Below are 18872 nucleotides of genomic sequence, written 5' to 3' on the forward strand. Positions count from 1 at the left end.
GGCTGCGGCTTTTGTGGAGCGATGGGTAGCGATGCTTCGTGGGTGTCAGTTGTTGATGTGTGCAGAGGGTCCCTGGTTCGAGCCCGGGTCGGGGCGAGGGGACGGACGGAAGCTTAACTGTTACATGTGTAAACTTCAGACTTCAACTTTATCATGTCCATCAATGCAAGGTTCGGGCTCCTCACAACACCTACCCATTTCACCTCCTGGACTCAAACTGGTGAGTTCTGTTTGAACTTCACACCCGTGTTCTTCGACATAACCTCACCCTCGTTATTGTCAACTTCAACAGATTCAAACTCATCCTCTTGTCTTTCTCAACCTCCTCTCTCTTTCACTCCAATCCTTCTTCGTTAACCAATTTCCTGACTCCTTCTGAAAATATGACACTTTTCCAAGTCAGACACTCTTTTCAGGCTCCTTGAAAGCTAAACCCTGTGTTCCCACCACTTCAAACCAGAGACGCTCTTTACCTGAAGGCCTTCATGCCTGTCTGCCTGCTTTATATAGCAAGCCATGGCCACGTGACTCACTCTCTATGAGCGATTCATTCCCAGAGAGAAGTTGTTCCTAATAAACTGGCCAGTGAGTGTGTATACGATTGCCTATCAAATAAATTGCGTTTGTTTTAGCTTGGTTTGGTTGATTGGTCAAGAATGATTGTAGGGTTGGTTGGTTGATTTGGTCGAGGCTGATTGCAGGGTTGGTTTCGGGCTGGACAGGAAACAGTAATTCGGGAACGCGCATCCCATGTAGGCGCACTCCCGGCTGATTTCCCCGGAATGGAGCAGCGAGCCAGTAACGGCGGTGAAAACCGTTCACTTCTGAACACCACAATATTGCATTGACACCCGGATTTGCGACACATTTAAACCTACCCGTTTTTACGTTGGAATCCCGAGGAAAACGTTCTGGATTTGTGACAGTAAGTAACGTTATCTGTTTGCTTTCTCTCTCTCTCGTTAAAGTCACCTTTATTTTCTAGCGCTGCATTTGCTAAATGATCTCAGATGTACATTGCATTGATTTACTGGAGGCTGTTCAGTTGATATGCTGTACAATGTTGAATGTTACACTATTACATCGGATTACCACATCAGGTTACCATGAAATAGCCTAGATGTCTACAGCGGTGAGATATTGAGACATTTGGAAACACAAACGGCACATTTTGAATGCAATAATAAACATGGATTTATCGCTAGGCCGAAAATGCACTAGGAGACCTTGCTACCATGTTCATGCATTTCAACGAAGGCAGCAGATTAGAATTGAAGGCATCTGCAGCTGGCAAAGACGTTTTCAGGCTAAATTGAATATGTAGTTTATGCCGCAGAATGGACAAGCACACAGAGGGAAAAAGCCTTGGATGGTTCCTGGCCTGTGAACACTATTGCCGTAGAGAATAATGCCAAGTAAAGGTTTAGATTTAGTATCCTAGCCCTAATAGGGAACATGTTCCTAGTTTTTGTGTTTCGTGAATGTAAATAGTTAATTAGACATACACAGATGATCGAGGCGCGGCGAGGCATTGACATGGGCGTGTTCTCGTCCCAGTGTTAAATGTCTGTGGATTTGGACATCCTGTCATTTCCAGATTCTCATCGCAGAACTGTTGGTTCATCTCGAACGCAATACCGAATAGGACACCTTTTTAAAATGTTATTCTCAACAAACTATTCATCTTTACAAAATGTATATACGGCTGGTTTAGTGGTTAAAGAGAGCCGCGGTAGTGATGTTACCTTGCCTCAGTCTGATGACAGGCCTGTCTGATGCTCAGCATGTGCCTAAAATCTAGGTTTACGGTCAGATAAAAATATCTATAGACAAGCGTCCCCGGTAAATGATGACGTAGGGCCGGCTTGACTTTATCTCACGGTGTCACGCTGCCTCTACACTCAGGATTTCTAACTGGAGAATGAGCATCTAGTTTGATAATCCGCAATATTCCCAGACGAACACATGCTAGTTGTAATGTAGTTCTGGAGCCAGACTAAAATCTGGTTGTTTTTATTGGCTGAACGGGTTAGTGTCATAAACATATGTAGGTTGCATTCTACACCCTGATCTCTGCATCTGCTGAATCCACCTTTCACAGTAGGGCCGGAGAGCAGGGCCGGAGAGCAGGGCCATAAAATGAACAACTACTGGCACAGCTGTGCTGTATTGCGTTGGATACAGTGATGAATCTCTGCAGTGATTGTATGTGAACATTTGCTTATGTGTGTCCTGTTTCCTTTGTGTCAGGTAGGGTAGACAACTCTATCAGATAAGCCTACATACATCTACACTGAGTGTACAAAACATTAAGAACACCTTCCTAATATTGAGTTGCAACCCCCCCCACCCCCAAATGGGAGGTTTGCCCTCAACAGCCTCAATTCGTCAGGGCATGGACTGTTGAAAGTGTTCCACAGGGATGCTGGCCCATGTTGACTCCGATGCTTCCCACAGTTGTGTCAAGTTGGCTGGATGTCCTTTGGTTGGTGGAACATTCTTGATACACACAGGAATTTGTTGAGTGAGGAAAAACCCAGCAGCGTTGCAGTTCTTGACACAAAACAGGTCACCTGACACCTACTACTTCCATACCTCGTTCAAAGGCACTTACATTTTTTGTCTTGCCCATTCACCCTCTGAATGGCACACATACACAATCCATGTCTCAATTGTTTCAAGGGTTGAAAGTAATTTTTTAACATTAAAAACAGCATCCCGGAGTCGCCTCTTCACTGTTGACGTTGAGACTGGTGTTTTGCAGGGCACTATTTAATGAAGCTGCCAGTTGAGGAAGTGTGAGGTGTCTGTTTCTCAAGAATAGATTAGAGTTACGAGTTTCAGAAGAAAGGTCTTTGTTTCTGGCCATTTTGAGCCTGTAATCGAACCCACAAATGCTGATGCTCCAGATACTCAACTAGTCTAAAGAAGGCCAGTTTTATTGCTTCTTTAATCAGAACAGTTTTCAGCTGTGCCAACAATTGCAAAAGGGTTTTCTAATGATCAATTAGCCTTTTACAATGATAAACTTGGATTGCTGATAATGGGCCTATGTAGATATTCCATAGAAAATCAGCCGTTTCCAGCTTCAATAGTCATTTACAACATGAACAATGTCTACACTGTCTTTCTGATCAATTTGATCTTATTTTAATGGACAAAAGCATATTTTTCTTTCAAAAACAGGGACATTTCTAAGTGACCCCGAACTTGTGAACAGTTGTGTATATTAGCACTTCCTGTTTTGTACTTCCTGCTTTGCTCCTACGGGGACACTTGCAATGACTGCATCTTTGAATTGAATGGGGATGCCTGTTCTATTCCTTCTATTTCTATGGCAGCACATGCAGTTGGGAGGAGATGAGAAAATGTGCCTTAAAAAAAAAAAAACTTTTTTGAGACGGAGGGGAAAAAATCTAACAGGCATTTGTCATCAGTGAGGAATCTGAAGTCCTTCCATCCTCATCTGAAACAGCTGGTCTCTGCTGTGAAGGGGTCAGGGGACCTATAGACATCTAGCTGGTCTCTGTTGTGGAGGGGTCAGGGGAACCTATAGACATCTAGCTGGTCTCTGCTGTGGAGGGGTCAGGGGAACCTATAGACATCTAGCTGGTCTCTGTTGTGGAGGGGTCAGGGGAACCTATAGACATCTAGCTGGTCTCTGTTGTGGAGGGGTCAGGGGAACCTATAGACATCTAGCTGGTCTCTGTTGTGGAGGGGTCAGGGGAACCTATAGACATCTAGTTGGTCTCTGCTGTGGAGGGGTCAGGGGACCTATAGACATCTAGCTGGTCTCTGTTGTGGAGGGGACCTATAGACATCTAGCTGGTCTCTGTTGTGGAGGGGTCAGGGGAACCTATAGACATCTTGCTGGTCTCTGCTGTGGAGGGGTCAGGGGAACCTATAGACATCTAGCTGGTCTCTGCTGTGGGGGGGTCAGGGGAACCTATAGACATCTAGCTGGTCTCTGCTGTGGAGGGGTCAGGGGAACCTATAGACATCTAGCTGGTCTCTGCTGTGGAGGGGTCCTATAGACATTTAGCTGGTCTCTGCTGTGGAGGGGTCCTATAGACATCTAGCTGGTCTCTGCTGTGGAGGGGTCCTATAGACATCTAGCTGGTCTCTGCTGTGGAGGGGTCCTATAGACATCTAGCTGGTCTCTGCTGTGGAGGGGTCAGGGGAACCTATAGACATCTAACTGGTCTCTGTTGTGGAGGGGTCCTATAGACATCTAGCTGGTCTCTGCTGTTTAGGGGTCCTATAGACATCTAGCTGGTCTCTGCTGTGGAGGGGTCAGGGGAACCTATAGACATCTAACTGGTCTCTGTTGTGGAGGGGTCCTATAGACATCTAGCTGGTCTCTGCTGTTTAGGGGTCCTATAGACATCTAGCTGGTCTCTGTTGTGGAGGGGTCAGGGGAACCTATAGACATCTAGCTGGTCTCTGTTGTGGAGGGGTCAAGGGACCTATAGACATCTAGCTGGTCTCTGTTGTGGAGGGGTCAGGGGAACCTATAGACATCTAGCTGGTCTCTGCTGTGAAGGGGTCCTATAGACATCTAGCTGGTCTCTGTTGTGGAGGGAACCTATAGACATCTAGCTGGTCTCTGCTGTGGAGGGGTCAGGGGAACCTATAGACATCTAGCTGGTCTCTGCTGTGGAGGGGTCAGGGGAACCTATAGACATCTAGCTGGTCTCTGTTGTGGAGGGGAACCTATAGACATCTAGCTGGTCTCTGCTGTGGAGGGGTCAGGGGAACCTATAGACATCTAGCTGGTCTCTGCTGTGGAGGGGTCAGGGGAACCTATAGACATCTTGCTGGTCTCTGTTGTGGAGGGGTCAGGGGAACCTATAGACATCTAGCTGGTCTCTGTTGTGGAGGGGAACCTATAGACATCTAGCTGGTCTCTGTTGTGGGGTGGAACCTATAGACATCTAGCTGGTCTCTGCTGTGGAGGGGTCAGGGGAACCTATAGACATCTTGCTGGTCTCTGTTGTGGAGGGGTCAGGGGAACCTATAGACATCTAGCTGGTCTCTGTTGTGGAGGGGAACCTATAGACATCTAGCTGGTCTCTGCTGTGGAGGGGTCAGGGGAACCTATAGACATCTAGCTGGTCTCTGCTGTGGAGGGGAACCTATAGACATCTAGCTGGTCTCTGTTGTGGAGGGGAACCTATAGACATCTAGCTGGTCTCTGTTGTGGAGGGGAACCTATAGACATCTAGCTGGTCTCTGCTGTGGAGGGGTCAGGGGAACCTATAGACATCTAGCTGGTCTCTGCTGTGGAGGGGTCAGGGGAACCTATAGACATCTTGCTGGTCTCTGTTGTGGAGGGGTCAGGGGAACCTATAGACATCTTGCTGGTCTCTGCTGTGGAGGGGTCAGGGGAACCTATGGACATCTTGCTGGTCTCTGCTGTGGAGGGGTCAGGGGAACCTATGGACATCTTGCTGGTCTCTGCTGTGGAGGGGTCAGGGGAACCTATAGACATCTAGCTGGTCTCTGTTGTGGAGGGAACCTATAGACATCTAGCTGGTCTCTGTTGTGGAGGGGTCAGGGGAACCTATAGACATCTAGCTGGTCTCTGTTGTGGAGGGGTCAGGGGACCTATAGACATCTAGCTGGTCTCTGTTGTGGAGGGGTCAGGGGAACCTATAGACATCTAGCTGGTCTCTGTTGTGGAGGGGTCAGGGGAACCTATAGACATCTAGCTGGTCTCTGTTGTGGAGGGGTCAGGGGGACCTATAGACATCTAGCTGGTCTCTGTTGTGGAGGGGTCAGGGGACCTATAGACATCTAGCTGGTCTCTGTTGTGGAGGGGAACCTATAGACATCTAGCTGGTCTCTGTTGTGGAGGGGTCAGGGGAACCTATAGACATCTAGCTGGTCTCTGTTGTGGAGGGGAACCTATAGACATCTAGCTGGTCTCTGTTGTGGAGGGGTCAGGGGACCTATAGACATCTAGCTGGTCTCTGTTGTGGAGGGGTCAGGGGGACCTATAGACATCTAGCTGGTCTCTGTTGTGGAGGGGTCAGGGGAACCTATAGACATCTAGCTGGTCTCTGTTGTGGAGGGGAACCTATAGACATCTAGCTGGTCTCTGTTGTGGAGGGGTCAGGGGACCTATAGACATCTAGCTGGTCTCTGTTGTGGAGGGGTCAGGGGAACCTATAGACATCTAGCTGGTCTCTGTTGTGGAGGGGTCAAGGGACCTATAGACATCTAGCTGGTCTCTGTTGTGGAGGGGAACCTATAGACATCTAGCTGGTCTCTGTTGTGGAGGGGTCAGGGGAACCTATAGACATCTAGCTGGTCTCTGTTGTGGAGGGGTCAAGGGACCTATAGACATCTAGCTGGTCTCTGTTGTGGAGGGGAACCTATAGACATCTAGCTGGTCTCTGTTGTGGAGGGGTCAAGGGACCTATAGACATCTAGCTGGTCTCTGTTGTGGAGGGGAACCTATAGACATCTAGCTGGTCTCTGTTGTGGAGGGGTCAGGGGAACCTATAGACATCTAGCTGGTCTCTGTTGTGGAGGGGTCAAGGGACCTATAGACATCTAGCTGGTCTCTGTTGTGGAGGGGAACCTATAGACATCTAGCTGGTCTCTGTTGTGGAGGGGTCAGGGGACCTATAGACATCTAGCTGGTCTCTGTTGTGGAGGGGAACCTATAGACATCTAGCTGGTCTCTGTTGTGGAGGGGTCAGGGGAACCTATAGACATCTAGCTGGTCTCTGTTGTGGAGGGGTCAGGGGAACCTATAGACATCTAGCTGGTCTCTGTTGTGGAGGGGAACCTATAGACATCTAGCTGGTCTCTGCTGTGGAGGGGTCAGGGGAACCTATAGACATCTAGCTGGTCTCTGCTGTGGAGGGGTCAGGGGGACCTATAGACATCTAGCTGGTCTCTGTTGTGGAGGGGAACCTATAGACATCTAGCTGGTCTCTGTTGTGGAGGGGTCAGGGGAACCTATAGACATCTAGCTGGTCTCTGTTGTGGAGGGGAACCTATAGACATCTAGCTGGTCTCTGCTGTGGAGGGGTCAGGGGGACCTATAGACATCTAGCTGGTCTCTGTTGTGGAGGGGAACCTATAGACATCTAGCTGGTCTCTGTTGTGGAGGGGTCAGGGGAACCTATAGACATCTAGCTGGTCTCTGTTGTGGAGGGGTCAGGGGAACCTATAGACATCTAGCTGGTCTCTGTTGTGGAGGGGTCAGGGGAACCTATAGACATCTAGCTGGTCTCTGTTGTGGAGGGGTCAGGGGAACCTATAGACATCTAGCTGGTCTCTGTTGTGGAGGGGTCAGGGGGACCCATAGACATTTTTTTTGTTGTTGATTTATTTCACCTTTATTTAACCAGGTAGGCCAGTTGAGAACAAGTTCTCATTTACAACTGCGACCTGGCCAAGATAAAGCAAAGCATTTCGACACATACAACGACACAGAGTTACACATGGAGTAAAACAAACATACAGTCAATAATACATTAGAAAAAGTCTATATACAATGTGAGCAAATGAGGTGAGATAAGGGATGTAAAGGAAATCAATAGGCCATGGTGGCAAAGTAAATACAATATAGCAAGTAAAACACTGGAATGGTAGATTAGGCAGTAGATGAGTGAATGTGCAAAGTAGAAATACTGGGGTGCAAAGGAGCAAAATAAATACAGAAGGGGAAGCGGTAGTTGTTTGGGCTAAATTATAGATGGGCTATGTACAGGCTGTGAGCTGCTCTGACAGCTGGTGCTTAAAGCTAGTGAGGGAGATAAGTGTTTCCAGTTTCAGAGATTTTTGCAGTTCGTTCCAGTCATTGGCAGCAGAGTACTGAAAGGAAAGACGACCAAAGGAGGAATTGGTTTTGGGGATGACCAGAGAACTATACCTGCTGGAGAGCGTGCTACAGGTGGGTGCTGCTATGGTGACCAGTGAGCTGAGATGAGGCGGGGCTTTACCTAGCATAGACTTATAAATGACCTGGAGGCAGTGGGTTTGGCGACGAGTATGAAGCGAGGGCCAGCCAACGAGAGCGTACAGGTCGCAATGGTAGATAGTATATGGGGCTTTGGTGACAAAACGGATTGCACTGTGATAGACTGCATCCAATTTGTTGAGTAGAGTGTTGGAGGCTATTTTGTAAATGACATCGCCAAAGTCAAGGATCGGTAGGATAGTCAGTTTTACAAGGGTATGTTTGGCAGCATGAGTGAAGGATGCTTTGTTGCGATATAGGAAGCCAATTCTAGATTTAATTTTGGATTGGAGATGTTTAATGTGAGTCTGGAAGGAGAGCCTACAGTCTAACCAGACACCTAGTTATTTGTAGTTGTCCACATATTCTAAGTCAGAACCGTCCAGAGTAGTGATGCTGGACGGGCGGGTAGGTGCGGGCAGCGATCGGTTGAAGAGCATGCATTTAGTTTTACTTGCATTTGAGAGCAGCTGGAGGCCACGGAAGGAGAGTTGTATGGCATTGAAGCTTGTCTGGAGGTTAGTTAACACAGTGTCCAAAGAAGGGCCAGAGGTATACAGAATGGTGTCGTCTGCGTAGAGGTGGATCAGGGAATCACCAGCAGCAAGAGCAACATCATTGATGTACACAGAGAAAAGAGTCGGCCTGAGAATTGAACCCTGTGACACACCCATAGAGACTGTCAGAGGTCCAGACAGCAGGCCCTCCGATTTGACACACTGAACTCTATCAGAGAAGTAGTTGGTAAACCAGGCGAGGCAATCATTTGAGAAACCAAGGCTGTTGAGTCTGCCGATGAGGATGTGGTTAATATGGTCAGGGCTGAATCGGCCTGTTCGGGGACGGAGCTGAACATGTGGAGTAGGTGCAACATAAGACAAGTGAGAGGACTCACTGGTGTCTCCAAGTGGCCACACACCTCTCCAGACTGGGGTTTAGTGAGAGGACTCACTGGTGTCTCCAAGTGGCCACACACCTCTCCAGACTGGGGTTTAGTGAGAGGACTCACTGGTGTCTCCAATTGGCCACACACCTCTCCAGACTGGGGTTTAGTGAGAGGACTCACTGATGTCTCCATTTGGCCACACACCTCTCCAGACTGGGGTTTAGTGAGAGGACTCACTGGTGTCTCTAATTGGCCACACACCTCTCCAGACTGGGGTTTAGTGAGAGGACTCACTGGTGTCTCCAAGTGGCCACACACCTCTCCAACGCCTGCATAGTTTCAATGCACTGTGCATTGGAGGGAGAAGCTTGTTCTTTTGCCCAACAATGACTTGCTAAGTTATAAAATACAATCTGGCTTTTACAGGGCTTTTCATACTGTACCCGCCTGCTCCCGCTGGCTTTTCATACTGTACCCGCCTGCTCCCGCTGGCTTTTCATACTGTACCCGCCTGCTCCCGCTGGCTTTTCATACTGTACCCGCCTGCTCCCGCTGGCTTTTCATACTGTACCCGCCTGCTCCCGCTGGCTTTTCATACTGTACCCGCCTGCTCCCGCTGGCTTTTCATACTGTACCCGCCTGCTCCCGCTGGCTTTTCATACTGTACCCGCCTGCTCCCGCTGGCTTTTCATACTGTACCCGCCTGCTCCCGCTGGCTTTTCATACTGTACCCACCTGCTCCCGCTGGCTTTTCATACTGTACCCGCCTGCTCCCGCTGGCTTTTCATACTGTACCCGCCTGCTCCCGCTGGCTTTTCATACTGTACCCGCCTGCTCCCGCTGGCTTTTCATACTGTACCCGCCTGCTCACGCTGGCTTTTCATACTGTACCCGCCTGCTCACGCTTGCTTTTCATACTGTACCCGCCTGCTCCCGCTGGCTTTTCATACCGTACCTGCCTGCTCACGCTGGCTTTTCATACTGTACCCGCCTGCTCTCGCTGGCTTTTCATACTGTACCCGCCTGCTCACGCTGGCTTTTCATACCGTATCCGCCTGTTCCCGCTTTCTCTTGAGCTACGTTGTGTATAATATAGCCTTAATAGGTGTGGGACCATTTGCAGGCAGATATGGCCGACCAATATTTATTTCTAGGTAATGTAGTAGGCCTAAACTAAAACTTAATCAATAATACTTTTTTCGGGTTGCACCACACCTCGCGTTAGTTGGATGCCATCCACTTCAGCCTTCTTCCACTCAGCTTTTGGGGAGGCCGAGGCAGTTCTCACTGACGCTGCTTTCATCCTGCCAACCAATCACTCATGCCAGGTGGCAGTTTAGTTTTCTGGAAAGGATCCTCAAAAGTAGCCCTTCTCTCTCTCCTCTACTTTCTCAACTCTTCTCTCTCTCCTCTCTCCTCTACCTTCTCAACTCTTCTCTCTCTCCTCTCTCCTCTACCTTCTCAACTCTTCTCTCTCTCTCAGCTCTCTTCTCTCTCTCCTCTCTCCTCTACTTTCTCAACTCTTCTCTCTCTCTCAGCTCCCTTCTCTCTCTCCTCTCTCCTCTACTTTCTCAACTCTTCTCTCTCTCTCAGCTCTCCTCTCTCTCGCTCTCTCTTCCTCCTCTACCTTATCAACTCTTCTCTCTCTCTACCTTTTCAACTCTTCTCTCTCTCTCTCAGCTCTCTTCTCTCTCTCCTCTCTCCTCTACTTTCTCAACTCTTCTTTCTCTCCTCTACTTTCTCAACTCTTCTCTCTCTCTCCTCTCTCCTCTACTTTCTCAACTCTTCTCTCTCCTCTCTCCTCTACTTTCCCAAATCTTCTCTCTCTCTCAGCTCTCCTCTCTTGCTCTCTCTTCCTCCTCTACCTTATCAACTCTTCTCTCTCTCCTCTCTCCTCTACCTTCTCAACTCTTCTCTCTCTCCTCTCTCCTCTACCTTCTCAACTCTTCTCTCTCTCCTCTCTCCTCTACCTTCTCAACTCTTCTCTCTCTCTCTATCTTCTCTACCTTCTCAACTCTACATGAAAACACTGACTTGAAATTAATATGTGGTAGAATGAATGTAGTGTTTCTGTGTGATTGAACCTAACTTGAGAGTAAAGGCTGTAGTTTTTTCTGTGAGAAAGACTCACTCACTCACACACACGTTGTGTTTATGTGACTAGCCACTGTGTGTGTTCATTTATGTTTTAGTATGTCATACTAAGCAGTCATGCACACATAGCCAGAGTGAAGGTTTTGTTATAGAATAGACAGGAGGTCATTATAAACAGGTGTCCTGTCCCCTTCACTTGTAAAACATTAGCCAGAAGAACAGTTAGGTTGACTTCGAGAGACACTGTAAAATATCCTAGGATACGTTCCAAATGGCACCATATATCAGGGATAGGCAACCCTGTTCCTGGAGTGCCAAATGTACTGCCAGATTTTGTTCCAACTAGGCACCACACCTGACAGACGGAGCTACTTGATGGTCTTTAAACCCAACACACCTGGTCTTCCCGGTCGGGTTGGAACCCAACACACCTGGTCTTCCCGGTCGGGTTGGAACCCAACACACCTGGTCTTCCCGGTCGGGTTGGAACCCAACACACCTGGTCTTCCCGGTCGGTTAATTTATCCAAAACATGAAGTGCCAGTAATGTTGAAGCATTGTATTAGCCATTAGTTTAATTTCCATTTTCCCAGGACCAGGGTTGCCTACTCCTGCCCTAGATAGTTCACTACTATTGACCAGGTCCCGTAAGGAATATATAGGACATAGTAGAGGTGTAAATGTTTACGTTAGGAAACAAATTCCCAACTTTCCACAAAATGTATAATCACAGTGCCGTTATCATAAAGGGTCCAAGATCATCATAAATGTTCCTAATATAGTGCACTACTTTTGACCTGCGCCCTATTGTCCTAAATTACACCCTAATCCCTAATGGGCCCTGGTTCGAAAGCAGTGCACTATATAGGGAATATGGTGTGATTTGGGATTTGGCCCTGGTTGAAAGGTACCATTTGGGAAGCAGCCTCTGTGTCAGAATGGCTAACTTTTATCCTTTTGGGCCTAAAACACAGTTACATGAGACATAAAAGATGAACATATCAGACAAAGGTCAAAGATGCTCAAGGCTTGAAATGTCAGAAACTTTAAATTAAAGTCACTCTCAGTAACTGGGCCTGAGATCCCTCCAGGGAGAAAGGTATATGGGGAAAAATAAGAATTTAACAAATGCTGTAATGTTAGTACGAGATCTGCATCTTTCGCATGATTTTGAAGCTGTCTAAACTATCCTAAATAAATGACAAGCTACATGCTGTTTATCAGAGCCTAACGTCTATAGTTTGCTAACATTGCATTCCTGTGTTTCAGTGAAGCTAGCAGTGAAGCTAGCAGTGAAGCTAGCAGCAGACAGACCACAACAAGCTAAATCAGCTGATGAAATCAGTGTGGTTTGTGGTTGTGAGGCCAGTTGGACGTACTGCCAAATTCTATAGAATGACGTTGGAGGCGGCTTGTGGTAGAGAAATTAACATTCAAGTCTCTGGCAACAGATCTGGTGGACATTCCTGCAGTCAGCATGCCAATTGCACACAACCTCAAAACTTGAGACATCTGTGGCATTGTGTTGTGTGACACAACTGCACATTTTAGAGTGGCCTTTTATTGTCCCCTAGCACAAGGTGCACCTGTGTAACGATCATGCTGTGTAATCAGCTTCTTTATATGCCACACCTGTCAGGTAGATGGATTATCTTGGCAAAGGAGAAATGCTCACTAACAGGCATGTAAACAAACTTGTGCAAAAACATTTGAGAAAAATAATATGTTTGTTCATATGGAACATTTTCTGGGATCTTTTTATTTCAACTCATGAAACATGAGACCAAGACTTTACATGTTGCGTTTTAGATTTTTGTTCAGTATAGAAGGACAGTTGGAGGGAAGGGAAGACTGCCTTTCTTCCTGCTGGCCTGGAGCTCACTAGTATTCTTCTCTCAGAACACCCTAAAACACAGGGGTCAGAGGTGACGCTTCCATGTGGAAGGAAATGTCACAGGAACATTCTAGACACAGCGTCAAATGTCTCTTTTACGAGATGCCGAGGGGCTAGTTAGCTATGGACAGACTGACTGAGACGGCTCGTTTTCAAACCCGCTCTGTTGTCTTTATACTTAACAAAACCATGTTAGACAGAATCTACCGGAGCTGAGATAGCCTTCCTGTAAATGTTTGGTTGAAGCTGCTGCTGGCCAGCCAGTAAACATGTTTTGTGGTAAATACTGCTGCTGGCCAGCCAGTAAACATGTTTTGTGGTAAATACTGCTGCTGGCCAGCCAGTAAACATGTTTTGTGGTAAATACTGCTGCTGGCCAGTAAACATGTTTTGTGGTAAATACTGCTGCTGGCCAGCCAGTAAACATGTTTTGTGGTAAATACTGCTGCTGGCCAGTAAACATGTTTTGTGGTAAATATTGCTGCTGGCCAGCCAGTAAACATGTTTTGTGGTAAATACTGCTGCTGCTGGCCAGCCAGTAAACATGTTTTGTGGTAAATACTGCTGCTGGCCAGCCAGTAAACATGTTTTGTGGTAAATACTGCTGCTGGCCAGTCAGTAAACATGTTTTGTGGTAAATACTGCTGCTGGCCAGCCAGTAAACATGTTTTGTGGTAAATATTGCTGCTGCTGCTGGCCAGCCAGTAAACATGTTTTGTGGTAAATACTGCTGCTGCTGCTGGCCAGTAAACATGTTTTGTGGTAAATATTGCTGCTGGCCAGCCAGTAAACATGTTTTGTGGTAAATACTGCTGCTGCTGGCCAGTAAACATGTTTTGTGGTAAATATTGCTGCTGGCCAGCCAGTAAACATGTTTTGTGGTAAATACTGCTGCTGGCCAGCCAGTAAACATGTTTTGTGGTAAATACTGCTGCTGCTGGCCAGTAAACATGTTTTGTGGTAAATACTGCTGCTGGCCTGCCAGTAAACATGTTTTGTGGTAAATACTGCTGCTGGCCAGCCAGTAAACATGTTTTGTGGTAAATACTGCTGCTGGCCAGCCAGTAAACATGTTTTGTGGTAAATACTGCTGCTGCTGGCCAGTAAACATGTTTTGTGGTAAATACTGCTGCTGGCCTGCCAGTAAACATGTTTTGTGGTAAATACTGCTGCTGGCCAGCCAGTAAACATGTTTTGTGGTAAATACTGCTGCTGGCCAGCCAGTAAACATGTTTTGTGGTAAATACTGCTGCTGGCCAGCCAGTAAACATGTTTTGTGGTAAATACTGCTGCTGCTGCTGGCCAGCCAGTAAACATGTTTTGTGGTAAATACTGCTGCTGGCCAGTAAACATGTTTTGTGGTAAATACTGCTGCTGCTGCTGGCCAGCCAGTAAACATGTTTTGTGGTAAATACTGCTGCTGGCCAGCCAGTAAACATGTTTTGTGGTAAATACTGCTGCTGGCCAGCCAGTAAACATGTTTTGTGGTAAATACTGCTGCTGGCCTGCCAGTAAACATGTTTTGTGGTAAATACTGCTGCTGGCCAGCCAGTAAACATGTTTTGTGGTAAATACTGCTGCTGGCCAGCCAGTAAACATGTTTTGTGGTAAATACTGCTGCTGGCCAGCCAGTAAACATGTTTTGTGGTAAATACTGCTGCTGCTGCTGGCCAGTAAACATGTTTTGTGGTAAATACTGCTGCTGCTGGCCAGTAAACATGTTTTGTGGTAAATACTGCTGCTGGCCTGCCAGTAAACATGTTTTGTGGTAAATACTGCTGCTGCTGGCCAGCCAGTAAACATGTTTTGTGGTAAATACTGCTGCTGCTGCTGGCCAGCCAGTAAACATGTTTTGTGGTAAATACTGCTGCTGCTGGCCAGTAAACATGTTTTGTGGTAAATACTGCTGCTGGCCAGCCAGTAAACATGTTTTGTGGTAAATATTGCTGCTGCTGGCCAGCCAGTAAACATGTTTTGTGGTAAATACTGCTGCTGGCCAGCCAGTAAACATGTTTTGTGGTAAATACTGCTGCTGCTGCTGGCCAGCCAGTAAACATGTTTTGTGGTAAATACTGCTGCTGGCCAGCCAGTAAACATGTTTTGTGGTAAATACTGCTGCTGCTGCTGGCCAGTAAACATGTTTTGTGGTAAATACTGCTGCTGGCCAGCCAGTAAACATGTTTTGTGGTAAATACTGCTGCTGCTGGCCAGCCAGTAGACATTTTTTGTGGTAAATACTGCTGCTGGCCAGCCAGTAAACATGTTTTATGGTAAATACTGCTGCTGCTGGCCAGCCAGTAAACATGTTTTATGGTAAATACTGCTGCTGGCCAGCCAGTAAACATGTTTTGTGGTAAATACTGCTGCTGCTGGCCAGCCAGTAAACATGTTTTGTGGTAAATACTGCTGCTGCTGCTGGCCAGCCAGTAAACATGTTTTGTGGTAAATACTGCTGCTGGCCAGCCAGTAAACATGTTTTGTGGTAAATACTGCTGCTGGCCAGCCAGTAAACATGTTTTGTGGTAAATACTGCTGCTGCTGGCCTGCCAGTGAACATGTTTTGTGGTAAATACTGCTGCTGCTGCTGGCCAGCCAGTAAACATGTTTTGTGGTAAATACTGCTGCTGCTGCTGGCCAGCCAGTAAACATATTTTGTGGTAAATATTGCTGCTGCTGCTGGCCAGCCAGTAAACATGTTTTGTGGTAAATACTGCTGCTGCTGCTGGCCAGCCAGTAAACATATTTTGTGGTAAATATTGCTGCTGCTGCTGCTGGCCAGCCAGTAAACATGTTTTGTGGTAAATACTGCTGCTGGCCAGCCAGTAAACATGTTTTGTGGTAAATACTGCTGCTGCTGGCCAGCCAGTAAACATGTTTTATGGTAAATACTGCTGCTGGCCAGCCAGTAAACATGTTTTGTGGTAAATACTGCTGCTGCTGGCCAGCCAGTAGACATTTTTTGTGGTAAATACTGCTGCTGGCCAGCCAGTAAACATGTTTTATGGTAAATACTGCTGCTGCTGGCCAGCCAGTAAACATGTTTTATGGTAAATACTGCTGCTGGCCAGCCAGTAAACATATTTTGTGGTAAATACTGCTGCTGCTGCTGGCCAGCCAGTAAACATGTTTTGTGGTAAATACTGCTGCTGCTGGCCAGTAAACATGTTTTGTGGTAAATACTGCTGCTGGCCAGCCAGTAAACATGTTTTGTGGTAAATACTGCTGCTGCTGGCCAGCCAGTAAACATGTTTTATGGTAAATACTGCTGCTGGCCAGCCAGTAAACATATTTTGTGGTAAATACTGCTGCTGCTGCTGGCCAGTAAACATGTTTTGTGGTAAATATTGCTGCTGGCCAGCCAGTAAACATGTTTTGTGGTAAATACTGCTGCTGCTGGCCAGTAAACATGTTTTGTGGTAAATATTGCTGCTGGCCAGCCAGTAAACATGTTTTGTGGTAAATACTGCTGCTGGCCAGCCAGTAAACATGTTTTGTGGTAAATACTGCTGCTGCTGGCCAGTAAACATGTTTTGTGGTAAATACTGCTGCTGGCCAGCCAGTAAACATGTTTTGTGGTAAATACTGCTGCTGGCCAGCCAGTAAACATGTTTTGTGGTAAATACTGCTGCTGCTGGCCAGTAAACATGTTTTGTGGTAAATACTGCTGCTGGCCTGCCAGTAAACATGTTTTGTGGTAAATACTGCTGCTGGCCAGCCAGTAAACATGTTTTGTGGTAAATACTGCTGCTGGCCAGCCAGTAAACATGTTTTGTGGTAAATACTGCTGCTGCTGCTGGCCAGCCAGTAAACATGTTTTGTGGTAAATACTGCTGCTGGCCAGTAAACATGTTTTGTGGTAAATACTGCTGCTGCTGCTGGCCAGCCAGTAAACATGTTTTGTGGTAAATACTGCTGCTGGCCAGCCAGTAAACATGTTTTGTGGTAAATACTGCTGCTGGCCAGCCAGTAAACATGTTTTGTGGTAAATACTGCTGCTGGCCTGCCAGTAAACATGTTTTGTGGTAAATACTGCTGCTGGCCAGCCAGTAAACATGTTTTGTGGTAAATACTGCTGCTGGCCAGCCAGTAAACATGTTTTGTGGTAAATACTGCTGCTGGCCAGCCAGTAAACATGTTTTGTGGTAAATACTGCTGCTGCTGCTGGCCAGTAAACATGTTTTGTGGTAAATACTGCTGCTGCTGGCCAGTAAACATGTTTTGTGGTAAATACTGCTGCTGGCCTGCCAGTAAACATGTTTTGTGGTAAATACTGCTGCTGCTGGCCAGCCAGTAAACATGTTTTGTGGTAAATACTGCTGCTGCTGCTGGCCAGCCAGTAAACATGTTTTGTGGTAAATACTGCTGCTGCTGGCCAGTAAACATGTTTTGTGGTAAATACTGCTGCTGGCCAGCCAGTAAACATGTTTTGTGGTAAATATTGCTGCTGCTGGCCAGCCAGTAAACATGTTTTGTGGTAAATACTGCTGCTGGCCAGCCAGTAAACATGTTTTGTGGTAAATACTGCTGCTGCTGCTGGCCAGCCAGTAAACATGTTTTGTGGTAAATACTGCTGCTGGCCTGCCAGTAAACATGTTTTGTGGTAAATACTGCTGCTGCTGGCCAGTAAACATGTTTTGTGGTAAATACTGCTGCTGGCCAGCCAGTAAACATGTTTTGTGGTAAATACTGCTGCTGCTGGCCAGTAAACATGTTTTGTGGTAAATACTGCTGCTGGCCAGCCAGTAAACATGTTTTGTGGTAAATACTGCTGCTGCTGGCCAGCCAGTAAACATGTTTTGTGGTAAATACTGCTGCTGCTGCTGGCCAGCCAGTAAACATGTTTTGTGGTAAATACTGCTGCTGGCCAGCCAGTAAACATGTTTTGTGGTAAATACTGCTGCTGGCCAGCCAGTAAACATGTTTTGTGGTAAAAACTGCTGCTGGCCAGCCAGTAAACATGTTTTGTGGTAAATACTGCTGCTGCTGGCCTGCCAGTGAACATGTTTTGTGGTAAATACTGCTGCTGCTGCTGGCCAGCCAGTAAACATGTTTTGTGGTAAATACTGCTGCTGCTGCTGGCCAGCCAGTAAACATATTTTGTGGTAAATATTGCTGCTGCTGCTGGCCAGCCAGTAAACATGTTTTGTGGTAAATACTGCTGCTGCTGCTGGCCAGCCAGTAAACATGTTTTATGGTAAATACTGCTGCTGGCCAGCCAGTAAACATGTTTTGTGGTAAATACTGCTGCTGCTGGCCAGCCAGTAGACATTTTTTGTGGTAAATACTGCTGCTGGCCAGCCAGTAAACATGTTTTATGGTAAATACTGCTGCTGCTGGCCAGCCAGTAAACATGTTTTATGGTAAATACTGCTGCTGGCCAGCCAGTAAACATATTTTGTGGTAAATACTGCTGCTGCTGCTGGCCAGCCAGTAAACATGTTTTGTGGTAAATACTGCTGCTGCTGGCCAGTAAACATGTTTTGTGGTAAATACTGCTGCTGGCCAGCCAGTAAACATGTTTTGTGGTAAATACTGCTGCTGCTGGCCAGCCAGTAAACATGTTTTATGGTAAATACTGCTGCTGGCCAGCCAGTAAACATATTTTGTGGTAAATACTGCTGCTGCTGGCCAGCCAGTAAACATGTTTTATGGTAAATACTGCTGCTGGCCAGCCAGTAAACATATTTTGTGGTAAATACTGCTGCTGCTGCTGGCCAGCCAGTAAACATGTGTTGTGGTAAATACTGCTGCTGGCCAGTAAACATGTTTTGTGGTAAATACTGCTGCTGTCTCGCTACCCCCCCCCCCCCCCCCCCCCGGCTCGCTACTCTGTCAGTAGAGCCCTCTGGGTCCTGGTCTACAGTAGAGCCCTCTGGGTCCTGGTCTACAGTAGAGCCCTCTGGGTCCTGGTCTACAGTAGTGCCCTCTGGGTCCTGATCTACAGTAGTGAACTATGTAGGGAATAGGGTGCCGTTTGGGACACAGTCCCTTCTCCCTCACCAGCAACAAGAAGATTACATTTT

At 46.9% G+C, this 18872-nt stretch overlaps 1 protein-coding gene across 2 annotated transcripts in view; it reads left to right on the forward strand.

The window, feature by feature from the left end:
* The first annotated feature begins 727 nt into the window (after nt 1-727).
* LOC110502196 (ras-associated and pleckstrin homology domains-containing protein 1) overlaps nt 728-18872 on the forward strand; it is a 147797-nt gene continuing 129652 nt past the window's right edge. For both annotated transcript variants that reach the window (XM_036959495.2, XM_036959496.2), the window contains exon 1: nt 728-925. The gene's annotated coding sequence lies outside the window, so the exon portion shown is untranslated. The remainder of the gene's footprint in view (nt 926-18872) is intronic.

The sequence above is a fragment of the Oncorhynchus mykiss genome, chromosome 22 (assembly GCF_057628025.1).
Source record: "Oncorhynchus mykiss isolate SJ-2025 chromosome 22, ASM5762802v1, whole genome shotgun sequence".
Lineage (NCBI taxonomy): Eukaryota > Metazoa > Chordata > Actinopteri > Salmoniformes > Salmonidae > Oncorhynchus > Oncorhynchus mykiss.